The sequence below is a fragment of the Bombus affinis genome, chromosome 1, assembly GCF_024516045.1.
Source record: "Bombus affinis isolate iyBomAffi1 chromosome 1, iyBomAffi1.2, whole genome shotgun sequence".
Classification (NCBI taxonomy): domain Eukaryota; kingdom Metazoa; phylum Arthropoda; class Insecta; order Hymenoptera; family Apidae; genus Bombus; species Bombus affinis.
Genome location: NC_066344.1, coordinates 18,857,448 through 18,875,306, shown reverse-complemented (window position 1 = coordinate 18,875,306; position 17,859 = coordinate 18,857,448). Strand labels below are relative to the sequence as shown.

At 34.1% G+C, this 17,859-nt stretch overlaps 1 protein-coding gene and 1 long non-coding RNA gene across 9 annotated transcripts in view; one reads left to right on the top strand and one right to left on the bottom strand.

The window, feature by feature from the left end:
- The window catches only part of LOC126918090 (uncharacterized), a 702,612-nt gene that overhangs the window by 256,314 nt on the left and 428,439 nt on the right, over positions 1–17,859 (top strand). For all 7 annotated transcript variants that reach the window (XR_007711218.1, XR_007711219.1, XR_007711213.1 and 4 more), the window contains one exon: positions 7,274–7,560. This is a non-coding gene — a long non-coding RNA (uncharacterized LOC126918090). The remainder of the gene's footprint in view (positions 1–7,273; positions 7,561–17,859) is intronic.
- LOC126918032 (uncharacterized) overlaps positions 1–17,859 on the bottom strand; it is a 319,978-nt gene that overhangs the window by 261,227 nt on the left and 40,892 nt on the right. The window lies entirely within an intron of this gene.

The window sequence follows — 17,859 nt, the reverse complement described above, 5'->3', positions numbered from 1 at the left end:
CGTGCAATAAAGGTTTTTTTCGGCTCAGAGCGGTGCGATAGATTTATCCGTGAAACATAGTAATAACTAACGTGATCCTACCTCTGAACATAAAAATAACAACATAATCATCCACATTTTGTAAATCTATTAGATTCGTGTCTGGTTGACTCCATGTGGGTGCAATATCCATCCGTGTTCGATTTATTTCTTCCATTTAGGCAAATAAATTCGCATCCTTCTAAACTTCACATTCTTACTTACTGTTTCGTCGATCGTGACTTTTTTTAGGCAAGTTTATGCCTTTCGTCATCATTATTCTATGTAAATTTTCCTGCTGCCTAATATGCCTTCATTTTCCATGATTTTTAACCCCTTAACCTACGATTTACGTTCGAGAATTTTGGGCCGAAAACGTAAACAAGCTCGCGCAGCCTTCGAGCCCGATCATCGTACTACGGGCTATGCCCGTAGTTGTAGCATAATTTGATGTGTTAATTGCCCAGTTCTACTCTAGATATTTATATCTTTACCTTGAATTGTTTTTATTCTGTGCATAGTGTTGAGGTCATTCGGTGTATAAAGAGAGAAAAACGCGTGGATAAAGTGTAAGGTACAAAATATATATTTGATTTAATAGTGAAGTGTAATAATAAGTAGGAATACAATTTGAGCTGGTCCAGATCCGCACGCTAGCAGTGTTACCTTATAACTGAAACCCCGAAGCCAACGTCGCCTGTCTACTGTTTATGGTCTGCCTTCCTGCTATTCTTTTGTCTATATGCTGTCGATGGCTTCAGCGCTTGAGAAAACTAAAAAGACCAGATGTGGAGTTTTCCTAGAAGTGGTGACCACTTCAACACGTAGTTACAATTGTACGGAGGATGCGAGAAAATTATATGCCACGACCATCATAGTATTGTTCTACACCCTTGGTTTGAAGAAGATTTATAAAAAAGGCGTTCATTTACTTCATCGTTTATTACTGTGCTTATTTGCTGTATTAGACTGTTATATTGTCTTTTATACTTTTTTTGTTTTATGACTCTTCTAATCGTGTGTCCTATCCAATATAATCCTCCACTATCCAAATTGCTCGCGTTGTACTTCGGACATCATTTTCAATAGAAAAACACTGTAGTATTTTGTATGCGGCCACTATGGAATGTTTGGTTATTCGGGATACAATGGGGGAAAAAAGAGAAGCAATTTCTCTCGAAAAACAAGTCGAAAAGGTAGAACAAATTTTTTTCTCTATGAATCTCTATTTTCGAAAAAATTGAAAATACGAGAATATTTTTTAAGATAGAAAGGCAGACTGTTCACAGACTTTAATGAATTTTATCGGATATATTTATCATGGTGGCAGATAACGAATAAAGACAGTATTTAAAAAATTCAGACAAAAAATTAAAAAATTTCGGGCTCGAATTTTTTGTAAGAAATTGATGATATTTTGACGACTGAATTGATGACGATGAATAAATCTTTTCTCCTGAGCTCCTACTTTTGAAAAATCGAATTCGTGAGACATTGTTGATAACAAATACACCAAATTTAACAAACTTTGTTAGCGCTATTGTTCGTAGCTAGCAATGTATAAAAATGATAAAAAGTGTTGTGAGATTTGTAGAAATTAAAAAATTATGAATTGATAAGTTCAATAAATATTTTATGAGCATTTTATATCAGTTTTCGTTAATTCTACGTATTTAGCGCTTTATGATATTATCAAATTAAATTAATAAAGAAATATACGTACATATTAATAGAAAGACAGACAGCTTTAGGTAGAGGAACTTTTGCTGATTATTTTATATTTTAAAGGAAATAATGTAACTGGTGCTAGCGAAAAATACTGGCGTATACATACATGTAGATATGTATATATTTTTAATTAATTCATTCCATGGCTTTATTGCTGCCAAATCACACAAACTTTTAGAAATATTAAATTGCATAGAACTACAGTTGAGTTCCATTTATCTACGGGCACATACATCTCCCCAGAGACGAACAATTTATATAACTGAAATTCGTACAATAGAAGTTCACTGTCTATGATTTCTCGTTCGAATACAAGTAATAGGAATTCACATTCAGATCAACAAATTCACTAGTCGAAGTTCATTTAATCGAGCACTAGCTAAAATTTTGTTGCGATATATGGAATTCTATTGTAGTGTATTTGCACTTTGAAACATTAAAACGTCCCCTTGGTAATATGAATGCTTTTAAGTGAAAGCTCCTCCACTAACTCCTAGAGTGTGCCGTTTATTTCATTTCGTCATTTCGTAACATTATTATATGCATTAATACATACAGTACCAATTTTATACTAAATTAAAAATTTAAATTATTTTAATTTATATTCTCGTTATTTACATTATTATTAATAAAAACTTTTAGATCTAAAATTTTTTAAATGAATTATTCTCAAAAATTATCAAACTCAATTTGTAATTACAACTGAATGACCAATAACCAATTGCAGTAGTTAATGTGATTCAAGTAATTAATTACAATTTTTACGCATTTTTTATTGTTCCATCTAATTGTTTAGTTCGAGTACGATAGATGATTTGTGCCGTTTGAAAAGTTTGGAACAGCGCTTAAAATGTAAAATTGAGAATAATGTTCCAAAAGAAGTCTAAGAAATTTAGCTCTGATATAATAATTGTTTTAAGAAATTCCTTTTTTTTTTTGTAAAATACTCTTCGATATAAATATTTAGCGCTATTTATTTCGTTTTAAATATCCCAGTATTCGTACAGAATTATTATTATTTATTATTTAGAAGAAAAGTGTGAAGAGCTTTAAATTTGTTTTACATCGATAATTCATGTGTTGGTGTTAATAAAAAATCATATTTAGGAAAAAAATCGGAGAAGAGAATTTCACGGTAGAACTTCGTTTCTGTGAAATCCATTTAATCGAACAAAATTTTAATTATTGTTCGATTAAACGAGCTCTTGTCGGTTAAATCCATTTATCCAAATATTGCCTTCTATTATACAAACAAAAGATTGTAACTAATAGAAAGAATCGGTAGGACGTTCCTATCGTATGACTTAATTATATAAACTAGTTATCCTGCAACAAATTTATATAAACGGAATTTGGTTGTGATAATATTCAGAATGTCCGCATCAATTTATGCATCGAATTTATAATGCCAAATGATTTAGAACATTCGTATACTAGATCGCCTGAATATTAGAAGATTTGATTAATAATTGTACGAGTAATTGAGATTCTACTGAAATTTAATTTACTCAATACACAAAGCGTCTACCCTAAATTGGATTTTCAACATTCATAGATCACAAACACGAGGACGAAAAAGTTTCAATTCTGCCTGTGTCAAACAAAGACTTTAGACTAAATTGAAAAACGAATACACCGAAACGTGGTTGTACATTACTCTATTGAAAGTCCATTTAGTAATAACATTTGTCTGGACCGCGGTCATGGATCTATAACGGTGGCATAAATCAAGGCTTAATAGAATCCCGATTACCCCAGCTAAAGTAGATCGAGTGTACGTTGTACAATGAAAAATGGGGATAATGCAGCGGAATAATGTACGACGTATAAACCATGAAATACGTACGTTGCACTGTCATAGTGGGAAACTGCTCATTTCTGCAGCAATATGCGACACCACGGTACATTACGACATCCGAATGCGTGATGAACATAATCCTCGATGACACTAACGTTAGCAGCTACGAGCATGCGTAAAAATACAAATTTTCTCTTATTTCGAACAACGCAAGTTCCAGCAAGGATTTATTTCGCTTCAGCAACGACTGTAAAGCTCCAGTCATTTAAACTCCAGCAAGCTGAAACACGTTGTATATACATATGTAGGTTACAAGCTACCTTGTGTTCAGTGAACCGAATATCAAGGAAAAGATGTGATTTAATAATGAAGTGTTCAGTAATGAAATCGTTGAGAAAAATATGACAATTTGACAGAAATTTTTAATATTCAAATAGGGATTCAGTTACGTATTTTTTTAAAAATGCTTGATTATTTGAAAGATATTACTATTATTAATATTACTATTAAAGAATTATTAATAGTAATATTACTATATTAATATTACTATTTTTCGGGGAAGATAAAATGTCGTGGACGTTTTGACGTGTTGAACATTATGATATTCTGATATGATACTGTTATAAAAGTTATTGTAAAACACCGCTATATATAATTCGTACATTCAGACAAAGACTATACACGTATGAATATGTGTAAGAGGAAAGATTAACTTGCATTGAAATTTAAAATCCGCAATAAGGAGATTTATTATAATAATATAAATAAAAATTTATTATACCCAACATACTAGTTTTTTCGCATAGATATTCTCCTCGTTCTGTGAGAAAACTATTAGGGTGATATAAAAAATAACTTAATTTCAAGCGACATAAAACAAACATTAAAAAACAAAAGGCAAATTTACAAACGTAGCCGTATCAAATATATGCAGCTGGAAAACAGAAGGACTTTTACCACTATTTTTTATGGACCAGAAATCAAATGAATACAATAAGAAATTATATCAAGTTGAGCATATTTAATAGATTCACACAGATTGAATTTTACTTTCTATATATTTCACCATCTCGCACAAAACGTCTGAACACACCGGATACACTTAGGTAATTAACACGTGGTCGACTCCTAAACAAAAGAGCGTCGTTAGAAGTCGTACCAACTTAACTTATAGGAACTAGCGATCATACCAACTTAACGTTTCTCAACATAACCTATTAACCTTTTCCTCTAGTATCTATAATCGTGCGTAACAGCGTGTACGTATCAGTGCCAACCGTCTATCTTTTGTTTCTACAGTAGAATATACAGGCTATTTCATCAATTTCGTCAATTTCATCAATTACCTGAAATATTTTCGTTATTTCAAACAATACTATTTCGAATAGAAGTTATAGAATTTAAAGGAATACACAATATGGTAATAGCATTTTCTTGTTTGTGGATGCATAGAGGAGATAGAAAGGCTACTTTCGTTTTTTAAATGGAACCATATGTTTCTCAATACGTTAGTCGATTCATTTTGGCATTCTCCAAAAAACTATTAATTTACCAGATGTTTCACCTTTAATTTATTACATTTAACGTATTAAAGACGAGGAAGAGGACAACTTAAAGTTAAAATATCTGTTTAATTAATAGTTTATTAATAGTTTACTATAAATAGGTTAATACTTTTTTGTAAATAATGCCGAGATAGATCGACTAATGTATTAAAAAATACATAAATCCATTTAAAGAAACAAAAGTGACTTTTGTATCTTTTCTACACAGAAATCGCTATTACCATATTATATATTCTTTTAATATAAATCCTATAACTCTCATTCGAAACATTTTCGCGTATCGTTTGAAATAACGAAAATGTCAAAGTTGGTGGAACATCTAGTGTACACGAGGGTTGGCCCAGTTTAAAGCCCTGTGTACAACTGCTTGCATATGCAACACTGTAAGAAATGTCTGTTATAATTTAATTAACACTAGGTTTACGGGCGTTTCTTATATACCTATCTTTACGAGCACCCGTTAAATTAACGGGTAAACGAAAATACGCATTTTCTTTCAAAAATCGATTTATTCAAATTAAGTCTTAGTTGAACAATATTAGGCTTCACGTTTAAATAAATTGTTAATAAATAAAAAGCCTTTTTTTTAATTATCACGGAAATGATAACAATAATATTAACGATATAGGGTAATCATATTTATTGAGCACATTTTTTATAAATATACTGAATTTTGTTTCTACATTTTCCGCATACGATCTTTTTGCAATATATACAATTATTGCCCCCACCTTTTTTGCAGTAGGCCACTTGGCAACTTTTTCGCACTTCTGACGTTAAAGGCGACAGAAATGAAGCATCTGATCTTTGGCAAAATATGAACTCCTTTCTGGATATTTTCGATCCGGTGCACTTTTTACATAATATCCACGCGCTTATCGCTGCCAAATCTAAAATATTGAAAAAAAAGCATGAAGGGGGCATCGGAAACTCCCTGCTTTCACATTATATATCGCGTTAGGCCTGCACGAATAATAACAAATTAATTATTATCATTAATATTAAATTAATAATTGTTAATATTAAAATAATAATTAAGAATAATAATAAAATGAATAATTGATATTATTATACGAAATAGAAGAATTATTAACCTAATTAAATATTGATTGAATATATAATTTTATCGTTCACTCGTTCTCATCCACACAAATTACCTTACCAGATGTTACCGACATTTAAAGACTGATTAATTGTAATTATTGTTAATGTTAATTAGCCTGCAAAACAAATTAGTTTAAATTATAGACTAAGGCACCAATGTATAAAACATAGTATATAAACAATGCTCGTGCAGTGCAATAAAGAAATACCATAGAAATTGTGTAATTTCTTTTTATTATTGTGGAGTGTAGATTGTGTATAGTTATAGTAAAATAATGGGGATGAAAGGTTTTATTCGTGTGTCCGCGGATCTTACTGCACGGATAAACGCAAATGTCAGCACCGGTGTCCACTAGGTATGAGATTCTCGTTCAAATATCCGTGACGAAAATGTGACGTGTCTTCAAGCCGTCGGCGTTCACCGCGTTTACGGACGGCTGTTTGCGTTTCCCTGTTTCCACTTGCACGGGGATCGACACTTTCTCGCGCGTTCGCGGAATATCTCGTGGTAGTAACAAAGGCCGGAATTATGCGTCCTTTCTCGTGACCTGGAACGGCTCCGACTTCGTGATCGCCAGTGTCGACGCGGACGGTGGTTAATACTCATTGCGCTCATCTCGGCCCTTAACTGGTTCATCTGGTCGTTTTGCAAATTTTTAGTTTATTTTCTATGCTGAGTTTAGAGTTTCTACTAGTTAGCCAATACATCTGTCTTCTTTTTATCCGTATTTTGTCTAGAATTGATTTAGTATGTTGTTTCCATGTAAGTTGTGTGTCTAAGTAGAATTTTTAACTTGCCTATTTAACTTGCCTTGTTTGTGTTATGTGTGTGCCATTTAATTAGATATTTCGTGGTTTCCGTTTTCTTAGTCTAAATGCAATATGGTTGCGTTTACCAGGTATGTAAATATGAAACCGGAATTTTTGTATAGAAAATACACGTTTATTGTATGAAAATGATTAAAGATATTTTATTCGAAGTATTGCCCATCGCTAGCTATACATTTTTCCCACCTGTCTGACAATTGGTGGATGCCAAAAAAACTGTCGCTCTTTTGAGGCAAACCAGTCATCGAGGCATTTTCGTACACTTTCGTAAGAAGTGAAGTGCTGGTCAGAAAGTGCGTGTCCCATCGATGCAAATAAATAGTAATTGGACGGAGCCAAGTCTGGTGAGTAAGCCGCGTGCGAAAGTATTTCCCAACTGAACGCTTCGATCGTTTCCTTGACCGGTTTTGCTGTATGTAATGGTGCATTATCATGAAGCAAAATTACTTTGTGTTGCCTTTTTTGATATTCTGGTCGTTTTTCACGCAAAGCTTGATTCAAATCGATCATTTGTTGTCGGTAGCGCTCAGTATTAATGTAGTATCGTGGACAAAAGGCCTAAGATATCTGCCGAATCGTAAACAATGTCGCGAGAGCCGCGGCATCGTCGGGTACATCAATGTGTCGTCGATCCTTTTTAAGTGGATAGTTTCGTGGAAAGGGCCCGCGTGACCCTGGCCACGGGCGTTTCGGGACACGTGTCTCGAACGGCGGGAAAAGACAAAGAGACGTTAAAGTCAGTATTAGTTGAAAAACCGGAGAGAACGGATGCAAAAGGTGTGCAGAGTGTGAATTGAGAAGCGAGAGCGAGCGAGTGTAGAAGCCGAAGAGTGTGAATCGGGAAGTCGAAAGCCGCGTCTGAAAATAAGACGTACGACAGCATTGTAATTATTTCGTTGCTTCGAATATTATTAATTAAATCAAAACATCATTACTTGTCCTTTCCTCTAAGACCCATTAAGATACTACATTAATGGTTTCGCCAGGTTTTAACAGCGCATAATAGATCACACCTTTCTGATCCACGTTCTTCGTTCCTCACGTCAAAATTGCCACTTCTGAATTTTTTAAACCACTCAAAGCACTGTGATTTTCCAAGAGCATGCTCACCGTAAGCTTCGACAAGCATTCGATGCGATTCTGCAGCAGTTTTCTTCAAATGGTAACAGAAAATCAATGCTGTCCGCAAATCTTATTTTCCAGGCATAAAATTCGACATGTTCAACGCTATTACAAACTATGATGTTGTATGAAACTTGTATTGTTCTGAGTCGAAAATGTTTGTGAGATGTCAACAAAGACTTTTGGCATCAATGACGCAGTTTAGTGATAACTACATTATCAGCTAGGGTTATAGGCAAATTACGGTTTCATATTTACAGACCTGATAAGTCTAGTTTTGACATGGAAAGACTTTTGGAAATTCTTCAAAAACGGGATAATCATGAAAGAGAAGGAACGAACTTCACTTTAAAGCAATTTGATGGAATTCAAAAAGCCACAGATCGGAGGACTTCATTTCTCAAAGTTTCCAGCCATAAAGGTTGGTCTTCATCACGATACGCCTATAATTTCAAATATATTTCAGGGGTTCGTTCGTTGATTATGCTATGAAAAAAGAACGCTTGATATTGGAAGTAGGGAGGAAGACTATGGAAAACACAAGAATTAATTTGATTGTTATCGGATTACCTATTCACATTCAAGATAGAATCGATAAAGAAACGATACACTCAACAGATGATTTGACCAGAATTTTAGGACAGTATAAAGGTACTTATCACAAAAAAATTCAGTAACAAAGTTCACATGAAAGGAAAGGAGATGAGGGTACGTCCTGACAGATATTCAAATCCATCATTCAGGAAACAACCTTGAGGTATTTGCGAATCGCTGAATTTTCCTGGCCGATTCCATCTGATAGTACTATGCAGGTACATAAACAAGAATGCTCAGAAGAATTTCAAACAGGTAAATTCATTTGAAATACTCGCATCCGAAAACGAGAAGTCAGAAAAATATTGAAGGTGTTTATGACACTGGAGCCAACGCAAGTTTTATTAACCAAAAGATTATTGATTAAATAAAAGCAGATCTAACTGAACATAAGAGTATTTTCAAAACTGTCAATGGCAACGACTTCACGATTGGTCGGCAGAAACTTCGAATGAAGATAAATAAAATAGAAGAAATAATGGATGTTCTCGTGGTACGCAACGATAATTTCACATACAACCTTATCCTAGGGTTGGATGTCATCCAAATTGATACAAGATGAGAATTTGAGAATTGCTCAAGAAGTTTAAAGAAATTGTTATAAAAAAGTAGATCACAAAGAAGAAGAAATAATATTGGGGAAGAAAGAAGAAAGAAAGAATGGTCAGACGAGAAGAGAGATAAACGTCACTAAGTACATGGAGAATGACCAATTTCTTGGCAACCTTGAACATTTAAACAATCCAGAGAAAAACAAAGTGCTTCATCTTATAAACAAATACAGAGAGGTATTCGTCAAACACAAATTTGACGTGGGAACTGAGAAATTCCAAGAGACTTCTATTAAATTAATCGAAAACAAAAATGTATAAAAAAACCATACAGGTGTTCGATTCCGGATCAGGAAGAAATAGAATTCCAAATTACAAAATTATAGGAACACAATCTCATGGAGGAATCGAGTTCACCGTTTGTAGCGTCTGTAACATTAGCTTTCAAAGGAGAATCGAATCGACGGAATAGACTCTGTATCGATTTCCGTGAGGTAAACAAAATTGTGGCTCCTGAATCACAACCGTTTCCAAGAATTGAAGATATTATAGTTAAAGCAGGAAATTGCCATTTCTTTTCAACGTTTGATACTAATTCAGCGTTCTGGTCAATTCTAATAAAAAGAGAAGACCGGGAGAAGACAACTTTCATAACACAAAGTGGTCATTGGCAATGGAGATGTTTACCTTTTGAGTAAAAAATTTCTCCCGTTATTTTTCAACGAATGCTTGCAAATATTCTTAGAAGGAACGGACTGAAAGAATTTTGCATAAACTACATCGATGACATCTTAGTTTTTTTCTGAAACATTCGATCAACATATCAGGTATATAGAGCTGTTTATGAGGCCTATTAAGAGAGAGGGCTTTCGCTTGAAACTGGCCAAATGTAATTTTGCAAAAAGTTCAGTGAAATATCTTGGCCACATCATCGAAAAAGAGGGTGTGCGACCAGGAAAAGATAACCTCAGAACAATACGCGAATTTGAACGTCCAAAGAACAATAGATATGTAAGACAATTATTAGGAAAAATTAATTTCTATTGTAGGTACATGGAAAATTCTTGCAAACTCTTGGAACCACTTCATAACTTATTGAGGAAAAATGTGCAGTTCATCTGGACTGAGGAATGTGAGAGGTCATTCCAAAAGATTAAGAAATACCTCTGTTCGAGTCCTATCAATGTATGATCAAAATAAAGAAATATTCATTTATACAGATGCAAATGGGGAGGATTTAGGATCTGTTTTGAAGCAACAAAATATTACACCCTGTTGCTTACTTCTCAAGAAAATTGAAACCGACAAAATCGCGGAAGAAAGCGATCCATCTTGAATGTCTTGCTATTAAAAAAGCGATTCTGTATTGGTAACATTGGTTAATCGGCAGAAACTTCACCGTTCTGTCAGATCATAAACCTTTAGAATCAATGAGAGTTAAAGCGAGGACCGATGAAACTTTGGGAGATCTAATGCGCTATCTGTCACAATACGATTTCCAGATCATTTATTCTCCTGGAAGAGACAACATTGAAGCAAATTCACTTTTTAGGAAGCCTGTTTTAGAATGTTACGAAAACGGAGAGGATGTTCCCAAAGTGGCAAACCTCATTACAATGCAGGAAGTAATTCAGGGTCAGGAAGAAAAAAGGAATAGTATTGAAAATATGGTACTTTCAGTCTTTGTTTTCATTTCGGAGATGATTTCTGATTCTTCTAAGTAAGTATTTTGAAATACAAAGTTTAAGTTCGTATCGAACTACGACGCAGCAATCTCATCATCCATCGTGAGTGTGATATCCTTGTATTGACCTACCTTGGTTAGGCTTTTCGAGGTGTTCTTAACCCCTTAACCTACGATTTACGTTTGAGAATTTTGGACCGAAAAAGTAAACAAGCTCGCGCAGCCTTCGAGCCATTCGCGCGACATGTGTAGTACGTATTACGGGCTATGCCCGTAATAGTTACGTTTGGGCCGATCATCTATTACGGGCTATGCCAGTAATATTTACGTTTTACTCGATCATAGTACTACGGGCTATGACCGTAGCTGTAGGTTAAGGGGTTAACAATTGATGAACTGAATAATCGAGGGTGATAACTTCTTGGTTGATAATCCAGCGGAAAAACATAACTCACTTGATTTTCTGGTTTTCTTATAGATTCTATTCATTCTATTCTTTCACGTTTTGAGTTATCGTTAATGGTGATACGGAGGATAACCTTCAACGGCATGGCGTAGAGAAAATCAATTTGTGATAACGTAAATCCTTAGGGTAAATCAGACGATCGATTCTGGAAAATTGAGTTTACTTTGGGAATAATTAAATTAAATACAATAACAGTTAATAACGAATCTACTACAAATTTTATTTGGAAAATTGAGAATCGATTTTCTATGTCCTAAATTACCATTCCTCTCTCGTGATGTATTCTATTCAACAAATGACTGGCGGTAAAATAAAACAAAAGTAAAAATGTCGGTTGACGGGTAGTATGGATTCTATAGAATTTACATATATATATAATTTTATAAAAATGATTTTCAATTTACCTATTATTATATATATATGTCTGGTTAGCGTCAGGTTTAGGGACGTGTAACGAATCTTCATTCGAATTAGCCATCGTTGTTATACAATAGAGATTACATTTACTGATATAAATATTGATTTTTACAAAGTTTGACAAATAAACGTGGTGACTAAACACTCGAGATGTTAAAGACAATGTTCTTAGGTTCAATAACGAATCCACGGTCAACGGGGTAATTCTTTGTTAAACGTAGAATATATTTTGAAGCACAAAGTAACGTTTGCTGTGACGCTCGGTATAATACTGCACGTAAAGACGATGTGCAAACTCTCCAAGGTGTTCGCAAGAATAAAAGACTGATGGGAATTTTCCTCTCCTTACGATCGCGTTTGTTCGTTGCATATTGGCCGGGGATATCAACAAAATTCCAGCCGCCGTTGCTAGACAGACCCGCGTAGTGCTGACATTGCTCCTGCCCGGGGTTTGATTGTTAATACAACGTGTCCCACAATATTGGCACTTCTCTGTTACGTAAAAACGTTCATCCCGTGACCGTGGCTACGTTCGGCGACCAGTTGTGTCACCTCGAGCCCAAGCCCACCGTCACAAATCTCGGGCAAACATAATAGGATTGAATCATAACAACTATTTCTAAGTTTTATCATTTAAGTACAGCTATAATAAATAGTCTAAACTAAAGTATCGGGGATCTTTCCAAAGATTCCAAAAGAAAGGCCCCGATGTCCTTTCATCTCCGACATATATATAATTTTATAAAAATGATTTGCAATTTACCTATTGTTATATATATGTATATATAATATATTTTTTTATCGTTTTTAATACCCAACATTCAATAAATCTATGTAAACTTCAACGACTAACCGCTTAAAATGAAATATTAAATTTACCTTGTGCCAGCGAATATCCCTGTAACAAGTAAAATAAAAAAGCGGGCGCTGAAAATAAATTCGGAGAAGAGAAATATGGCAGTTTCACGGTAACACGATCACAATGCGTTAATGATAATAAAGAAACAGGTGGAAAACAGATGGGCCGAGAACATGGTCTAATCATCGAGTTAGTGAACATTTTTTCAACCTCCTGTCAATAGTATTTCTATGCTTGGGATCGTGTTTCCGCGATTAAAAACGGAAAAGCAAAAATGTAAATTACGGCTTGATGTAAAAACTCGATTCCACCTGTAATTCCCTTTCGAAGCGCATGCTAGTCGCGACTGATGTGAATGCGTGCTGATTCTATTGTCGGAATAAAATTCACCGTTTTCTCCGCTACCTTTTTTTTACCTCCCTATTTCGTTTTCCTTTTTTTAAAATTCCATGAATCGTGCAATTCATTTCCGATAGAAAACATCACGATAGGAAAACGGTCATAGTTTCGAGGGAAACTGAAAGGAGTTATTCACCAGATACACCACATTCTGTAGGATACAATTTTAAATTTAAATTGCATGACACAGCTATATCCGCCTGACTGAAATGCTTTAAATTTAAATTATAGAATCAAAGATGTTTTATCGTTTTCATAATTCAGAAATGGGGAAAATGTATGGTGAACCGACCATTACCAGTTTCGTCGCGTTAATCGTAACATAATTCAAAAAATTGAATTTTGTAAATAAGCATTTTAACTTATTGATTGTTACGGTATCCACTTAAGGGTTATAGAAACAAATATTACGAATTTTGTAGTATCGATTGTGACCTTTAAATACGAATTTTCTTTTCAAACAAATGATGTTTAATTAAATTTGTATACATATTATAGAAAATAATTTTTAAAAACGAGAGAAAATATCCATATGTATATTAATAAAATAATATAATTATTTCGGAAAGTATGAATAAAAAATCTGCGTTCTTAAAAATCAACTGTTTGCAATTTACTAAATCTTTAACTTTCTAACATCCTGTTATTTGTTTTTAATGCTATTATAAGATTGAACAATTTTAGAATTGTCTAACTTTTATTAATTCCTTCATTACTCCTCTTTTCTCTGGTGTGAAGCTAATAAGGATAAAAATATTTTACATGATTTTACATGATAAGTAGTATCCTTTCCTAATTAAAGCTTCGACGAAGCTTAAACGAAGCTTCAGGCAGTCCCACGCTTCGAGCGCATGGCAGTACAGCGAACGACTGATTGGCTATTTTCTTGCATTTGATGAAAATTCAACCATAGATCATAGAACATCAACCATAGATTCAGTCCTGATCAATCGTTCGAAACGATTAGTTGAATCTCGCTGCTAGTTTTGAATCGTTAACATCGTCCACATCAGACATGGAGAAGTTTATTCCCTCAGCCTTCAGAGAGAATAGTTTCCCTTTTACGGTACAATACTCTCCACCAGACATGCAGTGAAGAACCGTTTTAGTCTCTAAGCATTTGCAAAGAGCAGTCCCATCTGGATTTCTAGACTCGTCATCTCCAAGTATTCGTAGAACGAAGTATCGCTTTAGTTGGTGAACGATCAGTGAAGAGTCTCGTGTATGTCATTCAATTGCAAGCAGCATCGACACGCGTTTGCAGAGGCGTGTGTCGCTAACCATTCATAACGTTCAGTCGTATATCACGTCGTAGTCGTATCGTATGGCACAATCATCCGTCGCATCCATTCATAAATCTCGTTTCAGCAGTCGCAGACAATTCGAACAGTTCTTATCATTTGGAAAAGTACAACGCTTGATGTTGATCGTTCGTCGCGCCTTCAATCACTGCTGTCCTTTGTGAATCACTTGTCCAAGGTTAATTCGACGGATAAGATGTTACAGCGCAGAGTCATCGATAACGGACACACACGCATGTAATACGCACAGAAAAGATTTGTAATTGAGAAATTAGGTAAGCTCAATCCGAGAGTTAATTTCGATAATTAATTTTATTGAGTTAATTTGATCGTGAATTTTGGACCGAAAACGTAAACAAGCTCGCGCAGCCTTCGAGCCATTCGCACGACTTGTCTAGTATGTACTATGGGCTATGCCCGTAGTTGCAGGTTAAGGGGTTAAAAGGCTTGCCAAGTAACGAAATAGCTAAATAAAATTCCCAGAATTACAACGGGCAATTAGGAATATAAGTTGATTTTTATAATTTTTAGATAATTTTATTGTTGCATATTTGATTGTAAAAATCAATTTAATCTGGCTGCGAATTTTTATATATTTATACAAAATTTGTATAACATTTATATAACACTTGCATAAATACACATGTATAATTGGGTATAATGATGATGAACATAAAAATTGTTGCGATTATATGCTTAACCCTTTCGTATATAATAATATGATATGGTATGATATTATTTATACATATGTTTGTATGTGTTTTCTTTGTCTTTCATGCGATAGCTTCTGTGAAATAAAAGTTAAAATGTCTCTCACGCTTAGTAATAAGATACTAATACTGTGTATTAATTATTTATTAAATATATGTTTATAACAAATCCCTTGGAATTTTTATATGTATTTTCAGATTAGTTTCAAATTTTATCAGTATAATCATCGAGTCGTGCCTCATTATACTTGGAATTATATTTGCTAATTTAGCTCATTCTACTTGCTAATGGTATTTTTAAATGTTTTATGTAATATAATATAATACGATGCGAACATAAAAATTATATATGTTAAATATCCTTAATTAACTTTAAAAGTTAATTTTAAAAGTCAAATACTTTCATGAGTCAATGTACATTTTATCAACGACAATCGAATGTCCAAGTATTTTTGAACAATAGTGCGCCTTATTTCGCGTTTAATAAATAGCGTAGCCAAAAAACTGCTATTTATAAATTAGAGAAAACAGCAGAAACCTCTAAAAGCCTTTTCCTTTTCTTATACACTGGAATCGTTCGTTTTCACGTTGTACACTCGTAGAGACTACTAAATCGTCTTCGTCAAGCTTGCTGGCAAAAGGTCGTTTTGCAGGATTTGCTACAGCAAATAGCTCTCCATAGAATTGGTTGACTTTTCTTGCGCTGTTTTTGCAACTACTTCCCACTGCTCGTTCCATGTTTAGAACTGTTCTTAAGACCTCCTTCGTCCGGAAAAAACTCCTTGTCCAACGACGTGTCGCTTGCAACTGTCGCGCATCGGATCAGCTCTTCTAAAATTTTCTTCGAAAAAAGATAAAAAATAAAAAGAGAACATGCGTCGAACATGTTCCACGCAATTTATTCGATATTCTCTATGCATCGATTCTACTTTCGCAAAGGCCGAACTCGAGGTTATGGCAGTTTTCCAGGTTGTTTGACGTTGCTTCTGAATATTTTATTCTGCTACGTTTTTTGTTTCCGTTTTACATTTTGCGAAGTTTTGTCAAAGATTTCTTTTTGTTTATTAAGTATTTTTGGTGGCTAGTAAAATTATTAGAAGAATTAGTATTTTTACTTGGAATTAATGATTTTTTAATATTGTCTTGTAAATTGTTGATTATTTTTTAATTAGTGTCATTGGTGTAAACTAATCAGTTTTAACTTTGATCTTAAGAAACTTACCATATCAAAGAGAAGGAAAAACATATTACGTTTATGTGTTCTTTTATACACTCGAATGGTGAAATTAAAATTCAAATATCTTTTAAACTAGGCATTTTCAGATCCAAGTACCCTAGCATTTTCATCAACAGAATAAAAACGTGCATAGAAAAGTGCAAGATCGTTGTCTCGATGGATATTATCGCAGTTTAAGTTTGTTTCTGCCGTAACAGAAAATTAGGAATACATAATGAAATTATGATTACTTCATATTATTCATCATTTTACTTCATATTATTTATCATTCATCATTATTCACATCCCTATTTCATTATGTATTCCTCAAGTTCATTATTGCAAAAATTGCTGAAAATGTTGCCTATTCTGCCGAACACATGCTTCTGCTTTTCTAATTAAATTTCTATGAGCACTTTCTAACACATTGGAAGTGTTTATCAACATAACGTCAATCGAGACAACGATCTACAGTGAGATCCGTTATAACGAGACGTGATAAAGTGCACCTGTACCGAGCGAAAATTCAAAGTCGATTTTCTCGAAAACAAAGCTTCAAACGAAAAATTTTTATTCTATATTTTCGACTCCTTTTTTCGCGTAGAATCACCCCCTTTCCGCTTGTACCACCAGTTACCAACCACCCTATATAAATGAAATCACTTTAAAATCTTTAAAATGCCATCACTCCCAAAATGGATATACATATGTAAACACCAAACTGTGTATTATTTGAAACTATTTAACACGTTGACTGCCACGCGTGTTTTCAAAGAAATCTCCGCCAGGCCACGCGTGCAGCAATACCGAGCGTTCTCTGCTAGGTGTTCCCATCGATATTTTAGTAATGCGAGTCGCTCAAGCGGTGGTCTCAAGAATGATCTCTCGTTTCGTTTGTCGCAACATTAAAACCACTAGCTGTTGTTGAATATAACGAAGGAAAGTGTGGTATAGATTATTCCGACCAAATGGTTTTTTATGCCACCACAATTAGAAAAGGAATCAAATGGTACAGAAAACTTGGCAGTCGACTCCTTCTGGGAATTTCTGTTGTAAACGCTTTGACAGTTTACAAAATTGCAACATGCAAGAATATAAATATTAGAATATTTAGACAATTATTAGTTGCAAAATTATTAGGGTTGTCTAAAAATACAAAAATCCTTGTCTTCGACGGAGTCGGCATAATATCGCCGTTCGGAAAAATGATTCCGAAAGAAGCATTAGACGCGCATGCGAATTATGTTATGCAAATAAAAGACGTCGAATGGACCGAACAAAGGTACAAAAGAATTTGAAGAATACAACAACTTATTGTCCAAATTGTCCCGACCAACCTCAGCTATGTATAGAATGCTTTAAAGTTTTACATTCTAAATAATTTTTTAATAAACCATTTTCGTATTACTTTTATAACAATTCAACAGTTTTACTACTATGGAATATCTTTTCAAATACCTACGACGATCCTTCGCAAGTAGTCAAATAAGCAACACCCG